The following is a 15,420-nucleotide window of genomic DNA, read 5'->3' as shown; positions in this document are numbered from 1 at the left end:
ACAAGTGGCCTGAGCTAGTTAGGATGAGGGAATGAGAAGAATGTTTGGAGAATTAGTATTCCTGTGCTTGTTGATACAGTGGAGCTGCTGCTGCTGCTGCTAAGTCACTTCAGTCGTGTCCGACTCTGTGCGACCCCATAGACAGCAGCCCACCAGGCTCCCCCATCCCTGGGATTCTCCAGGCAAGAACACTGGAGTGGGTTGCCATTTCCTTCTCCAGTGCATGAAACTGGAAAGGGAAAGTGAAATCACTCAGTCGTGTCCGACTCTTTGCGACCCCGTGGACTGCAGCCTACCAGACTCCTCCATCCATGGAATTTTCCAGGCAAGAGTACTGGAGTGGGTTGCCTTCTCCAGCAATGGAGCTGGGAGAATGCCTGCAACCAAGGACCAGCCCAGGAACCACAGATCAGCTCCAGGGCCTTGCCATCTTGTTCTTTAGCTCATAGTCTATTCCCAACAACTTTACCCCCCAGCAACTCTGAAGTTTTGAGGTCTCAGGGTAAAAGTTCACTTACCCTGAGGTCCCAGTGTCTTCATCCAAACGTATTAGTGTATTAACACACCAGAGCTTCTCTTCGCAAAGTCAGGGTTGCTTCCTGATAGTGTGGCTGTAACCTTCTTCCTCTTTTAGATGATACTGAGCTTTATCTTTTTTTATTCTAACAAATTGAAGAATATTTTCTAAGTCGTCATCAGTATAACAGTCCTGAAGTTAAAATAAAGTCTGAGTGGGTAAAAAGAATGATCACATTCTGCCAGTCTTTGGAGGAGACTGCCTTTTGTCACAGACATTACCACCCTAGACTTACTTGGAAGTTTCTGAAGGAGGAGTCAGCATATCATGTTCAAGGAATCAGTAGTTATATTTTAAGATAGCATTGTCTTTCTGAAATATTCCAACAGACTAAAAATTATGGACCGAAGGAACACAACTGCATTTCACAAGAATGAGTGAATTTTTGAAAGAAAGAAAGATAACACTAAGTCATATCCGACTCTTGTGACCCCATGAACTGTAGCCCACCAGGCTTCTCTGTCCAGGAGATTCTCCACGCAAGGATACTGGAGTGGGTTGCCATTTCCTTCTTCAGGGGATCTTCCTGACCCAGGAGTGGAACTCAGGTCTCCTGCATTGTAGATAGATTCTTTACCAGCTGAGCTACATGGGAAGCCTACATGAATTTTTGAGAATCAGTTTAAAAATTCAGCCTTGGAAGTTGGGAAGCCACGGAAGAAGAAGACTACAAAGGCAGAAAGGAGAACTCCATGCCAAAAAAAGAGTCTGAATATTATAAATAAAATCAATTATCACACACTTACTATTTGCTATGTACTTGCCCTGGCTAGGTGCCCTTCTGTGTGTGTGTGTGTGTGTGTGTGTGTGTGTGTGTGTGTGTGTGTGAAGTTGCTTCAGTCACATCTGATTCTTTGCAACCCCATGGACTCTAGCCCACCAGGCTTCTCTGTCCATGGGGTTCTCTAGGCAAGAATACTGGAGTGGGTTGCCATTTCCTTCTCCTGGGGATCTTCCCAACTCAGGGATCGAACTCGCATCTCTTACGTCTCCTGCGTTGGCAGGTGGGCTCTTTACCACTAGCACCACCTGGTACTCTCCTTGAATCCCCCCAGCAGCCCACGAGGGCTGTATGATTTGCTCCAATTAATATGTGAAGAGACTGAGGCTTAGGGAAGTCAAGAACATTCTAAGGTCCTGTGTCAGTGAGCAGGTTTGGTGGCTGTCAGTTGAGGAGTATGGTGATATGCTTACGGTGTATGGAGCCAGAAATCTGGAAACCTGTTTTAGTGATACCATGAGACCTTATGCAAGTCATTCTACTTCTCTGTGCCTCCATTTTCTCACATCTAAAATGAGAGGGTTGGATGAAACTATCTAAAGTTCCTTGTCTATAAAATTCTCTTTGCTGGGGCCTAGTTGAAGGAACTAGAGATATTTAGCCCGGGGAAGGGACATGCAAACCTTCGAAGGGCTGTCACATGCAGAGGTCACAACTGAGGGCTCTGCATGAGGACTGCTCCTCTAAGGAGGAAATTCCCACACTGGGTGGAGTGGTCCCTACTCCTGGTCTGAAGAATCTCGAGAATCCATCTATAGCAAATGAAGAAGTAGTTAGAAGGCATGCTCCACTAAGAAACTTGCTCTATGCTTTTTGTTATCTAAAACACCCAAGGTCTATTTATTTTGAAACAAAATTCGTTCATCTGCCCATTTTGAGCGAGGTTTTGGGGACTGGATCCCCAGTGACTCAGGACCCAAGAGCATCTCTTTGTGTGGACTCAGCACCATCTTGTGGATGTAGCACTGGGAACTGGGAATGTACTCCAGTCGTCAAGTGGAAAAGAACTTCAGGATACAAGCATGAAAGAGTTGCTGCCCTGGGAAAGGCTCCTCAGGGATCATGAGGGGCTGATCCCTTAGAGGAACTGCCTGCTCTCAAAGTGAGGGTCTGCCATGGGGAATTTACTTGTGTGTCTCTAACCCTGCTATTATGCCCTTGACACCTGGGAGAGTAGAGTGGGCAGGTTCAGTGACACAGTAAGCCAGACCTTCCAAGGAGTTGTGGAACAGCACCCGGGGTCCTATCTCCTAGCAGGGTAGGGGGGGCATCGGTACAGAGGCCTCAGGAGGGAGCCCCGGGCCCCTTCCCTCTGGCCTCCATCTCCCATATCCTGTATCCAGCCCCACCTCTCCTGTTCCAGGACTCTGCTTCGTCCGCTCTCCTTCTTGCTGGCATTGATCGCCACTCAGGGCATCGCTTGCCCTGTTGTGCTTCAAGGACCCCTCTCCACAAGGTGAGGATGGAACAGATGGAAGGTGTAAAGGGAACAGAGCAATGGGGCTTAGAATGCTTTCCCTCCCCAACCCTGACCCCTAATAATGGTGAGACTAGCCATCTGGATGTTCTTGGCATTTCTGTATGTGAAGAAGCTGAGCAATAATCTTATTCAGAGCTAAGATGACGGTCGAGAGCAGTGTTGCTCAGCGCCTTTACTAGGCTGAAAAGGGCAACCCGTGGCCCTGAAGAGGCCACTCAAGGGGTAGAAGCTCTCCCTGGTTGTTGTGAACCCAACCTCTTTTTCTCTGCTTATTCTTCATAGTTGGGTTGGTAGAAATATGTGTAATAGGCATGCAGGGCTCCCCCAAATAATAGAATCACAGATTTTGCACCTGTTTACACATAGTTACTGGCTTTATTGATACTATATTATGATACATATACCTGTTCTTTGAAAGTGTTCTTTTAATTACATTACTATACCCATATTAACAGACTTCCCTAACAGGCTCAGATGGTAAAGAATCTGCCTGTAATGCAGGAGACCCAGGTTCTATCCCTAGGTCAGGAAGATCCCCTGGAGAAGAAAATGGCAACCCACTCCAGTATTCTTGCCTGGAGAATTCCATGGACAGAGGAGCCTGGTGGGCTACAGTCTGTGGGGTCACAAAGAGTCGGACAGGACTGAGCGACTAACACACAATGTGTTACCCACAGTCCCTTATTTTGTTGAGTATTTATTTTTGTACTTCTTTTTCACAAGTATGTTTTTCTAACTTTTCTTCTTTTGGGGTCAGCCTGACCTGAGTCCCGTAACTCCTGCCTGTCCGGCCCACCAGAATTAAGTTGCCCAGGCTCCTTGGAAGCCCTTAAAGCCAGGGACTCTCCAGGCCACTCATTGCTCCACTTCAGCCCCAGGGAAATCCCCACTTACAAAATGACCCCCTGCTTCCAACACCCTTTCAACCAACAGGCGTTAAATTGGTTGCTATTATCATAATGAGATGAGCTAAAGAAAAGAGTTGCTGGGATTGTTTTGTTTTCTGGAATTTTCATGGAAAATTATCAGAGTGTAAAAGAGCAATAGACTGAGATACTATGGTTTATCTGGATTGTCCCTTCTAATCCTATTAAGAACTAAGTTGCACTATTATATCCATTTTATAGATTAAAAAAAAAAAAAAAGCCCAAGTCTTGAGATGCTAATTAACTTGTTTAAATTCATACAGCTACTAAGTAGCAGAACTGGAGTTTGAGCCCAGGAGTGTGTAAGCAGGGGCCCTGCTCTGCCCTCTGAGGACAAAGATAACTCCACAGGAGGAGAAAGGACAGCTTGGGGACCAAGAAAAAGAAAGCTTGGAACAACTGGCTCCTTCTGACAGTTGTCAAAAATTTTAATCAGGGAATTCAGTGATTCAATGGCAGCTTGAACCAAAATCCAGAATCAGCACATAAATGTGCAAAACCCCAGACCAAACCCAGATTTTCAAAAAAAATTTCACTGAATCAGCCACAACCTAATGAATCCATTAAACTAAGACATAAATTAAAAAGACTTTAACATGAAAAATGCAGAACATCAAAATGTTCTCTAAAATAAATCATAACCAAACTACTGTTATTAGGTTCCTAGTTTAAAGTAAGAGAGAGGAGGTCTTAAGAACTTACCCTTGTAAAAATCCCCTCAGTGTGAGGGCAGAGGAGCAAATGTGGTCTGCCAAGAGACTAAAGAGATAGGACAGATGATGAAGCAGAACACAGGGAAGGCTTTCTTAGAAAATGAAAGAATTTCACCATATAAAACAAGCACGTGGGATTTCCCCTACAGTCCAGTGGGTAGAACTCCATGCTTCCACCACAGGGGGTATGGGTTCAGTCCCTGGTTGGAGAACTTAGATCCCATGTGCCAAATGGCCAAAAAATAAAAATAAAACCAGCACATGACCCAATCAACGACCAGCACCAGACCTTGTTTTTATAGCCAAAAGTTGAGTGACATTCTGACTTAAAAAGACAAGTGCACACAGAAGAAATGTATAGATTATTTGTCTTAAATACATTATTTTAGTTTCCTTCCTGTCGAGCTTTTACTAATTGCTAAAAAATTGCTAATAGCCTACTTGGATAATTTTTATTTAAGATATGAATGCTTTCTTCCATAGGCTTAGAAGAAGTGCTAACCTATGATGCAACTAAAGAAAATCATTTTGATAATACTTGCAACTCAGTTCCCACATATCAGCTAAGGCGCAGATGTAATAACTGCTTTTGGCATTAGGAAGATGATTAGTTGATGAGCCCCTCTAGGGTGGTAAACACTGTGAGGGGGACTGGCGAACTCCCGGCACACAGTGAAATAGAGTATTTGTCCCTACCATTGAGGAATGTCACATTCCCTATATTTGGGGCCTGTGGTCAAGACTTGGTAATACTTGTTCCTACTGACATTTACCACTAATAATAATTAATTGGTAATAGTTATACTAATAATAGCTAATGTTTATTAAGCTTGACTTTGTGCCAGATATTAAGCCACCCACTTCATGGTTACTGTCATTTAATCTTCATTTTAACCTGATAAGATGCTATTATTAGCTCCATTTTGCACATGAAGATGCTGAGGTGCAGAGTAAGAAGCTTGCCCAAGGTCATAGCCAGAACATGATGAGAGCCAAACTTGACATCAGAGTTCAGGCTCTTAGCCACAGTGCTAGACTGGACATGGTCTGCTGTATCCCACATTATCCTTCAGGAGAACCCTGCTTCATGAGTGGACTAATACAGTGTTCTCAGGTCCCTCAGCTGTCTTAGTTCAGTAGCTTTAATCACCCCCTATACAACCCACTCCAGTACTCTTGCCTGGAGAATCCCAGGGATGGCGGAGCCTGGTGGGCTGCCGTCTATGGGGTCGCACAGAGTTGGACACGACTGAAGCGACTTAGCAGGAGCAGCAGCCGTATGCCCCTTCTGTACCCACTTTTTATGGTAGCCTCTTGTGTTATACTCAATAACTGGAGGGTGGTAGACATTTGATAAATATTAGCTTGAAATGTAAATGGACCAAAATGATAATGTTTATTTAATAGTGTCATCTGTTACTTTGATGACTTTTTTAAAATGACATTTTTTTAAATTACTTATTTAGCTGCCCCAGGTCTTAGTTGCGACATGGCAGGGTCTTCGATCTTCGTGGCAGCATTTGAACTCTTAGTTGCAGCGTGTGGGATCTAGTTTCCCAAACAGGGATCAAGCCCGGGCCCCCTGCATTGGGAGCACGAGGTCTGAGCCACTGGACCACCAGGGAAGCCCGTGAAGTTTACATTTTTTAAAGAAAATAAAAGTAGAAATTTATGGAAAATTCTGAATTACGTGAAGTGTTCACTTCAGAGCCATTTGATGATCCGTATAGAATCGTTGTGCATATGGGGGATACAGCCCCTTCTGGCAGGGGGATGCAGCCCTCAGCAGGGTACCTGCCTGGGGCCAAGCAAACTGTGGGTGGGCTATGAGCCCCACAAGACCCCCACCCCACAGCATACCACAGGGCATAACCTGTCCCCTTGAAGGTGGTGCCCCCCTCAAATCCAGGCTACCGATTGCTAAGCACCCACATGCTGGTTGGTAGGCTGGGGTCATGAGCATAGGAGCTTTTGATACCAGTAAAGAACTTCTGATACCAGGAAAAGCTAAGCGCTTTGTTTTTTGGTGCTCCAAACCTATAGTGGAGAGTGTAGTTTTTGAGTCATCCTGCTCAGGTTTTAATCCCAGTTTTGCTGCTCACTGACTAAATGACCTTGGTCAAATTACACAGCCTCTCCAAGTCTCAGTTTTCTCATTTTCAAAATAAGGTTGCTGTGAGGCTTCATCAGGATGGTGTATATGGAGTGTGCAGAGCACTGCTGGGCACAGGGATGTGCTTGTGTGGTGTTGGGGGCATAGCATGCGGCTGGCATATTTAGGTGAGCTTCCTCCTGTCCCATGAATGAGTGGGGGATGCCGACACATGTGTGGTGGAATGTCAATGTCACTTTAAAGCAGCTCTCAGGGAGGCTGCCCAGAGGGGCTCCAACACCTACAGGAGACACAGTGACCTGATTCGTCAAAGGGTAGTTAGAAGTCGTGTGCCAGCTTGTGTGCACAACATACCTGGGTAACTTTCAGCAGGATGCCACACTCCCACCTACCCAGATCCTGTTCCCGAAACGGATTCAGTCTCAGCAGTGTCACCTGGCTCCTATTCTTTTTGAGACTCCACAGGTGAGTCCGATGTACAGTTCTGCAGAGAACCACCATTGTAAGCTCACATTATGATGCCTCTTCCGTCTTACTGCTGGTTGCCTGATGGGCAAAGAGGGCTTGTGTATGCCTTTGGGGTGGGTCACCAATCAGTGTACCAGGAAACACAAGCATCCACAGTTACAGGACCCAGAAGCAGGCCACAGACCCAGCTGTGCTTCACTTAGCCCAGACCCTTCTCCTGATCAGCATTTCATGAGAGGGGGCTGAGTGAGGAAAATGACCTTGGAAGGAACTGAAAGTGGTTACAGAAAGCGGACATCCCTGGAGGTGCTTGCAGGGAGCACAGGTACGGAAATGGAGCCTTGTTAATTACCTGACACTAGGACCTTATGCTGCACCCCCGCGTTGATAACTTTAAATTTTTAGCATTTTTTTTTTAAGTTAACTTTTAAAAGTTTGTTGCTAGTTCAGTCCAAGCACTCAGGAGACAAAGGCCAAATGCTTAGGGCTTAAAGACAAAAGGACAAAATTCAACTGAGTACATTTTAAAGATCTTACTGGCTTTATTTAGTGATTCATGAGTCAGGCAACATCCAATCTGGCAGACAGAATGGAGCTCCAAAGAGCTACACAAGGTGAGAGGTTTTATTGGCAGAAGGGAACAGAACAAGGAAATTATACCAGGCAAAAAGGTGGGTTGGTTATTGCAAGGTTCCTTTCCTTATAGGGGGTGACAGGGATTGTCACGCAGACTACCTAACTAATGCTTATCAGTCTATTCCTGATTTAAGCTGATATCTAGTTTAGGATTGCATTGCAGAGAGAGCCAAAACTCTTAAGTAAGTTCCAGTTTGATGACATGAGGCATAGCATTAGCAGCTCCATTTTGGGCCTGTTGTTTTGTCGTTAACAGAACAAAGCACGTCGTTAGAGCTTGAAGAAATACTCTTTTCCTTTCTCTGAGCCAAAGCAATAACAGTAAGCAGTTTTTTGGTGCTTCAGAGCTGTGTTTCATTGTTATAGCTTGTGTGAGCCGTAATAACTTCATGGCAGTGCACAGCCCTCGCTTGTCTTATCCAGCTCCAGTTTTAGACCAGCAGAGTTGATTGTGTGTGTGTGTGTTTTGTTTTTCCTTTTACAGTGTCAGACTTGTTGATTTTTTAATGTTCAACCTTTTAGCATCGGTGACAAGTTGTAGGGCAGTTCGTGTTGACCTAACTCTGGATCCAGAAAGCCTGGTTAACAGTGCCAGGTATGGTGGGCTCTAGAAAGCTTATTGTCTGGGTGTTTTTTGTTTTTGCATTTACTTCATAAAAGTTTATCAGCGTGTTATGTGCCAAGTGTGGTGCTGAGAGCTAGGGGAAACTGTGGTAAATAGTGGTAAATAGTTTTCAGCCTTCACAGAATTCATATGCTTGTGGTAAAGCACACATTTATCAAATAATACTTAACTACAACCATAGTGCGTGTGTGCATGCTAAGTCGTTTCAGTCATGTCTGACTCTTGGTGAGCCTGTGGACTGTAGCCCTCCAGGCTCCTCTGTCCATGGGATTCTCCAGGCAAGAGTACGGGAGTGGGTTGCCATGCCCTCCTCCAGGGGATCTTCCCTACCCGGGGATCAAGAACGTGTCTCCTGCGTTGCAGGCAGGTTCTTTACCACTAGCTCCACCTGGGAAGCCTATAACCATAGTATATACTATGCAAGAAGAGTCTGCTGAGGAGTATAGGACAGGTACACCTGATTGAGGGGTAATGGATTGTTGGATAGAGACCAGGATAGGCTGCTGCCTGGGCTGGAAAGGCATTCTTGGCTTCAGAAGCCACATGTGCAGAGGCCCTGAGGTGGGAAGATCCTCAGCATATTCAATGAACAGAAGGAGGGCTGGGTTGGGTTAGAGTGGCAGGAAATGAGGTCAAATCACAGAGACCTTCTAAGCTTTGGTAAAGATACTGGAATTTGGGTTCAGGGTTCTAAGGAGCCTCCCTAACCGTGTCTCAGATCCATGTTGGCCAGGAGATTGTTTTCACTGTCATGGAAAGGCTCCCTCCCAAAGGCGGCCCCACCCCACAGCTTCCCTTCCCCTAACCCTCCCCTGATGCTTCATCGCCACTGGTCTCATGCTTTATCCCAACTGACAGGTCCCCAGCCTGAGTCTCATGATCCCTGAGATTGTATCATCCACAGGCCTGTAATGAAAGGACAAGTCTAAATACTCAAGTGGGGGATGGGGGGAGGCACATGAAAACTCATCTTCCTGATGGATTCAGTCCACATCCTTGGACTGAGTTGGCAACAAACTTTTAAAAATCAACTTTTTTTTTTAATACTAAAAAATCTTAAGTTGGCTACATGTGAGTGTAATGTAAAAGCCTCGGCTGTTTAGTAAATTCTGGGCTGTGGGGCAGACGCTGACTGACTGTGTGTTCAGCTGGCACCTTGAAATTGCCTTGTGTCCCATAACGGTACACCCGGGGAAGCCGTGATAGGTCCTGGGCCTGAGGCTCATCCTCTGGCAACGCACAGGTTGCCCTGGTAACTACCAGCCATGGTCACGGGTCGGCTTGCCTGAGCTCCAGTCCTTGGCTGGTTTTTCAGGGGACCCCTCTGGCACACTCTGCTTCACGTCAGGCAGCATTTTTTAGTGACTTTCGAGTGTGGGGCCCAGGCAGGCTACCCACCGACCAGCCCTAGCTCTTGGAGTCCACCCGGGTCTGTTCCCTGCCTCGGGCTTTTCAGGGGTGAGCCTGCACCACCCGCCTGCAGCTTGGGCTTGGTGCAGAGCCATCTTGTGCTCGGAGATGGCGAGTCAGCTGCTCCGACTTCCCTCCTGCTCTGCGTGACGCGGTAGCCTGCAGGGGGCTGGGCGCTGGGCACATCAGCAATTACCACTCTGCTGTGAGTGAGGCAGTACCCTGGGTTCCGTTTCCACATCTGTACCGTGGGCCTGAGATTAGCAGCTTCCGTGTGGTGAGCACTGACTCTGTTAATGCATTTAACCCTGAGTTGGTGGCAGTGTCTCCATTTTATGTGTCTGCCTCACGGGATTATGAAGGGGATTAAATAGATTAATATGTGAAGTGCTTTATAACCTGAAATGTATCAGATGAAAGCAGTTTTATTCAAAATTGGTTGGGGAAATTCACATAGATGAACCTTGTAATTCGAAGTATATACAGTGCCTATCCATACATAATGCTGATTTAGGACCGTGTATCTGTTTGTAGTACGGATCGTTCATGTAGTACATGAATATTTTGAGGGCCTGCGATGTATCAGGCACTGTTCTAGGTGCCTAAGATACATCAGTGCAGAAAATCAGAGATTTCTGTCCTCATGATGCTTAAATTTCTAGCAGGCAGATGGACAGTCAATAATGAGTAAATTCTGCAGTGTATGGGGATGCTGTGAGTGCTGTGGAAAAGAAAAGCAGAGCAGATAAGTGGGCCCAGGAGTGTGGTGGCTCTTTTCATCAGGGTGAGTCTCTGTGCTTTCAAATAGTTCCCAAGTGCCTACCGTGCCCTGTGGCCTGGAGACACAGCCGTGAACTGGACGGATAAGGTCCTTTCCCTCCTGGAGTTTACTTTCTGGCAGACACAGTGGACAGCGAACAAGCAGGCAAATACTTGTGATAATTGCAGGTTGAAGTATGTAGCATGAAGATGATGTGAGGGCAAGTAGAGGCGGGAGCAAATAGAGAGATGGGGTGGGCCCTCAGAGTTGACATTTGAGCTGGGCCTAAAGCAGGGGTAAGCCAGCCCCCTGGGCAGGACTGGAATTGGGCCAGGAGAGACTGGCAGCAAAGGGAGGACTGAGTGTGAGCAGAGAGAGTGGGGCAGAGGGGGTGGGAGTCTGGGAATAGTGGCTGGGACCCATGGACAGTGCAGGGCCTCACAGGCCACAGCGAGGGGTCTTCATTCCACCCTAACATCTGGGGATAGCCACTGAAGGGCTCTAGGCAGGGCCTGACTTGATCTCCTTCGTGCAGTTAAAAGACCACCCTACGCATTGCATGCCTAAGTGGTTCTGTTCAGTCACAGGCGAGCAGGACACAGAACTGGGAGTCAGTTCTCAAGCTGATTCTCACCCGTATTCTTTGAACCCCTGCTGTGTGCTGAGCACTGTGCTTGCTGCTTTTCACGTGTATTACCTGGTTCATTCCTCTCTGCCCAGGTTCTGGTTCATCCAGAAAGAGTCCATGCAAACTGTGATTCATTGTCTTGCAGGAGTCCCCAGAAAGCTGGGGTGCAGGAAGCTAGGGATGGGGAACAAGGGTGCAATGGCAGGTGGATTTAGATAGTTTTAACACCATGCAGCAGTTGGTCTCTGTCCTTTTTTTAGGATAACCCATCGCAATGAGCAGGAAGTTCATTTTTGCTCAGAAGCCAGAATGTATAATAGTTCTTCCCTCCATCCTCCCTGACAGGTCACAGTCAACTGAGAGGAATGGGGCTATTCAATCAGATAGGCCTTTAAGAAAAAGGTATTTGGCTTCTGAAACCAACTCTAGATTATATGCTCACCCATAAAATGAGAAGTTCCAGGGGATGGGACCCCTGTCCTGGTCATTCTGGTAACTCAGTTCCCACAGCATTCAGACTTTTAAAATTCCTTTTCACATTAGCACCTCTAAATGTCAGTGGAATTTGGTAGGACAAGAAACGGATGCAGCACTTCAGGGCTTTAGAGAGAAGATTCTCCAAGCACATTTGCCAGCTTTCTTAAGCAAGCAGGTGTCCGGGCAAGCTCAATCGTGAGATGAACCCAAAGGCTACCTCCTCTAAACACTGCTGTGTTTCAAAAAGGATAAAAAAAAAAAAGAGAGAAACAAAGGACCTTTTCCCCCTTTCATCTTTCCAAACAAGCAACCTGAAATATTTCACCGGGCACGTTGCGTCACTTGTGAATCTGATAATACTCCTTCTCACAATCCATATGCACGCAACTACAAGTCTGGAGACCAAATGTTTGCCTTTTCAGAACAACATAGTCAAGAAAGGTGGCTCAAGCCAAGCTGCCTCCCTGTTGAGTGGACTCCAGCAGTTTCCTGATGTTACCTTTTCCAGCCACCTGAATTTCAGATGAAAAACAGACCTCCCTTGTCATGCTACACCTTCTTGAATCTGATAGCTTAAATGCATGAGAATCTGATAAATGCAGCTCTTCTCTGCTCCTTTTGGGCTGCATTTAGAAGGCAACGTGAGAGGATTTTCCTTTTCTTAGACGTCGCTGAACTCCATAAAGGGCTTCTGTTTTGTAATCTGTTTCCGAGATCTGATGCATGTGTTTCTAAGACCCCGTCACGTGAGGAGGTCTGACGTAGTCACCCAACGTGACTGTGAGAAAAGGCACTGCAAAGATGTGTGTGGGATGGGGACCCAGATCACTGAAGTGGTGTCCTTTGTCAGAACACTTTCTGCGGAGAATGGCAGGTCCACGCAGTAGATTCTGCTTCAGTATGGGTCTTGCGCTGGCCCCAAATAGACTGTGAGTTTGACTTGTGCGTGATTCCAGGTCAGTATCCTAATGCAGTGTGTTCTTTTTTTAGTTGGGTTTTATTTCCAAGTGTCTTTTTATAGAAGCATGGCAGTAGAAAGAGGAGAAAGTTGCTCTGTTGATTCAGTTTCATTACTATGTATGTTGGGAATTGAGTGGCCAAGGTGCTGCGAGAAGGCGCCTGGCGTTTTCCTCTGATCAGAAGATACAGAAAAATGGGATTCAGTCTGGCCCTGGAGCGTGGCCTTGAGTGAGTGACTGCAAGTTCTCACTAAGAATGCAGACTGGACAGGATTACTTCACTCTCCATCTGTGATGTCTTAAAGACTTGCTAATAAAAGTACACCAGATTTTATTAACAGGCTCTATAAAGTTACATAATAGTTACACTTGGTTAAACAATTTAAAGAGGTTTTTCAAGATTTTTTGGTGGGGGGGGGCGGTTTACATTGGGAGAGTTAAAAATGTTATGGAAACTATCATTTTAAGTTTTTGACTTTTCTGTGCTTTAGTAAAATTGCCTTGTCTACTTGGGGAAGGGAAGATTTAATTAGGCTGGAAATACTAGGAATTAGTTGCTCAGATCATTGCCAAGAATTGTTTTCAAGTTTAAACCCAGAACAGGTATCCAGGATATAATGGAGAGGGGCTGATTTAGTAGATGAATGGATAGACTCCAAGGGCAAACCAAGCCAGCCTTTGAGACTTGAAGGCAAAGATTCAAGCCAGGATAGGTTGTACAAACAATATAGGCAGCAAATCGAGGAGCGGTTTTTACCTGAGTGTAGTGTGAAGGGACTATTGGTCCACCTGGTTTTACAGCCATGCTCACACTCAAGTGATAGGTAGCAGTCACTTCTGGCTTAGAAAATTAAAGACAGCTATAGAGTGTGTGTGTGTATCTGTGTGACCGAGGTGTGTCTGTGTTTCTCTGTGCCTTGGTTTCTCCTGACTCCTGGGTATTTCTGCTTTGTACTTTAGCACACTTTCATTCATTTTGTCTTACATGTGATTCATTTTATTGAGTAAAATAATTTCTAAGTCATTTATTTAAATATGATTTTGAATATTTTCTTACTGTTTAAAGCAGTGGTTCTCAAACTTTTGATTCCCAGGACCCCATTACATTCTTATAAATCTTTAAGGATCCAAAGAGCTTTTGTTTATCTGAGTTACATTCAAAGTTTTAAAGGAGAATTTAAAAACTATTTGTTAACTTGCAAAAATTGACTACAATAAACCCAATTACATGGTAAAACGATACATTTTTATTTTTAAAGTAACTATTTTCTAAAGCAAAAATTTGTGAGAAGAGTGGTGTTATTTTTTGCAAATATGGTTGCCCCTTGAACAACACAAGTGTTAGATACAGCACAGACTCTCCACTGGGTCAAAAATCCACAAAATCTCGCCTCCTCTGTATCCCTTCCTCCAGTTCTGCATCTGTGGGTTCAGCCAACCGTGGATCATGTAGCACTGTAGTACATATTTACTGAAAAAAAATCTGTGTACAAGTGGATCTAAGCAGTTCAAACCTGTACTGTTCAAAGGTATACTATATCTTTATTATCTGACTTAATAGAAAGGTAGCTGGATTTTCAAATCTGCTTCTGGATTCAGCTGCAATGTGCTGTTTTAGTTGAACTATATGAAAAAAACCCAGCCTCACACAGCTAGGTAGTTGGAAAAGGGAAGTTTTTTGTTTTTTGTTTTTTAATAGCCTTTTTAGTTAGTTGTGGATATTCTTTGATGCTCTACCAGTATCTACCAGTAGGACTTTCTTAAAGGTTAATTGCAACATGGAATTCGTATCAGTGAACTTTCCCCAGTTTGTTACATGTAAATATATGGCTCTCTGTTACACTTTTTAGCTCATGCATGATTTTTTTTGGTAATATGCATTGGTCACTTGGAAAATATTGGTTCACTGAGCCATGTATATCTTCCAAATTCATTACTCAGTATCCAAAAATCACTTCCATTAACGTCACCACCAACATCATCAGAAAAGTCATTATGTATTGAGGAGTGTTGAGCTCATTGTGGTAGATACAAGTTTTCCAAAATTCTGTTTTTTGCTCCAGTCTGATTTTATTATTGGCAACAAAATGGCTGCTTCCTTGAAAAGACAGACTCACTTATTTCATTTTTAAGAAAATATTTGCCCACGTACCCGTATCTGAATAGCCATGGTTTATCTTACTGTAATTTTTTTCAAGTAAAAATGATGTTCCATGAAAAAAAAATTGGTAAGTTTGACTCAGAGCTCTAGGAAACACCAGATGCTTTTTCTCAAGGTAGTCATCATTTTTCCTTATGCATTCAGAAGTGTTTTATGTGTCCTTCTGAGGATCCAGATTTAATAAAATGATAATTACTCCTTAATCCAGCTGTTACTGGCTAGATATGTGATAAGGCTGTAGAAGTTTTCCCCATCTTTGGTTTTGTACCATTAGTGCACATGTTCACACAGTAAAAAAGACACATGACATCTTAGTGTGGTTATGAAAATAGTTTTGACCTTAAAAACTTGCTGAAAGGGTCTTGGGAGACTCAGAGATCCATGAAACATACTTTGAGAACCCTCAGGGTTATAAGGAAACTAGGAAAGAAAAAAAGGAACAGGAATTTATTTTTATTTTCCTAGTAATTTTGCTTTCCCTCGAGTAGAATTTGGGTTCACCCAGGTCTCATTTTTAAAGCTTTAAGTAAGGTAGCTTTCTAAGTACAATACGTCATTTAAGCCATTTGCTGCTCGGGGCCTGAGGAGCCAATGTCTCTCTGCTCACTTACTGTCAGAATCAACAATGTATTGGTACCAAGACTGTCCCTAAACTCAAGGAGCAAATAGGAAGGATAGAAATGTGTACAAATGCACAATATTGCAT

The 15,420-nt window shown here is 44.5% G+C and overlaps 1 protein-coding gene across 14 annotated transcripts in view; it reads left to right on the top strand.

Moving 5' to 3' along the window:
- The window catches only part of ZBTB38 (zinc finger and BTB domain containing 38), a 79,620-nt gene that overhangs the window by 51,465 nt on the left and 12,735 nt on the right, over positions 1-15,420 (top strand). Inside the window, exon 8 of one of the 14 annotated variants that reach the window (XR_003511548.1) lies at positions 907-1,032. The exons of 11 other annotated variants lie outside the window; for them this stretch is intronic. The gene's annotated coding sequence lies outside the window, so the exon portion shown is untranslated. Of the gene's footprint in view, positions 1-906; positions 1,033-12,435; positions 12,551-15,420 lie in introns of those variants that run through there. 2 more of the 14 variants (XR_003511546.1, XM_027544689.1) reach the window with 2 other exon arrangements.

Source organism: Bos indicus x Bos taurus, chromosome 1 (genome assembly GCF_003369695.1).
Source record: "Bos indicus x Bos taurus breed Angus x Brahman F1 hybrid chromosome 1, Bos_hybrid_MaternalHap_v2.0, whole genome shotgun sequence".
In the NCBI taxonomy this organism is placed as follows: domain Eukaryota; kingdom Metazoa; phylum Chordata; class Mammalia; order Artiodactyla; family Bovidae; genus Bos; species Bos indicus x Bos taurus.
This window is presented reverse-complemented; position numbering and strand designations above follow the sequence as displayed.